This window comes from Nicotiana tabacum, unplaced genomic scaffold, assembly GCF_000715075.1.
Source record: "Nicotiana tabacum cultivar K326 unplaced genomic scaffold, ASM71507v2 Un00475, whole genome shotgun sequence".
Taxonomy (NCBI): Eukaryota; Viridiplantae; Streptophyta; class Magnoliopsida; order Solanales; family Solanaceae; genus Nicotiana; species Nicotiana tabacum.
Genome location: NW_027438712.1, coordinates 36570 through 37500, shown reverse-complemented (window position 1 = coordinate 37500; position 931 = coordinate 36570).

Below are 931 nucleotides of genomic sequence, written 5' to 3'. Positions count from 1 at the left end.
AATTACTTCTATTTAATAGAATATTCAATTCGAAGATAAAATCTCAAATCACAGATTTGCGCGAAATCCATGTTATTTTCATTCAACCGCTACAAGATCAACAATTCCATAAGCTTGGGCTTCTGTTGCTGACATAAAAACATCTCTTTCCATATCTTCGGATACAACCCATAAGGGTTTCCCCGTTCTTTGTACATAAACCCTTGTGAGGGTTTCACGCAGTTTCAGCAGTTCTTCCGCTTCCAGGACAAATTCGCCTGTTTGTGCCTCATAAAAAGAACTAGCAGGTTGATGGATCATTACCCTGATGATATAACAAAATAAAAGCTTCCCCTATCTCGCATGATAAAGCAAAGAGAAAAGAAAGATAAAGAATAGAAAAAAGATAGAATTGAACAACCGTACAGGCATCTTTTGTGCATACGGCTCTACAAGAAAATTGACCTCCCCTCCTTTCTATTGAAGAAAGAGAAAAATAGAATCTATCAGACTCAGATGGGTAAATGATCAAATTGCCATCCTTCCTTTCGGAGGAGTTAAAAAATACTATGATGGCTCCGTTGCTTTATATGTTTATTTTTTCTTTTTTTTTTTGTCTGTGATTCAGCAATCCCAAAGTTTCTTTTTAATCCGATCAAATAAGGAAAAAATCTTTTTTTTTTTTCGTACTCTTTCATAACATAAATATTGTTAAGAACTCTCCGGCATGAAAACAAAAAAGTTTGTGACGCTGAACTGAACTCCCGATAGATAAGAGAAAATCGGAAATACCCCTTATCTCATACTACTCTCTCGATACAGAATCTAATGTTTTGAAAAAAAAACAATACAAAAATTTCTCATATCGAATTCGAAGTGCCATGCTATTATTACTTAGTATTCATATGGCGAAGGCATAGTCTTCTTTTTTCTCTCAAATAAAAACCTCATT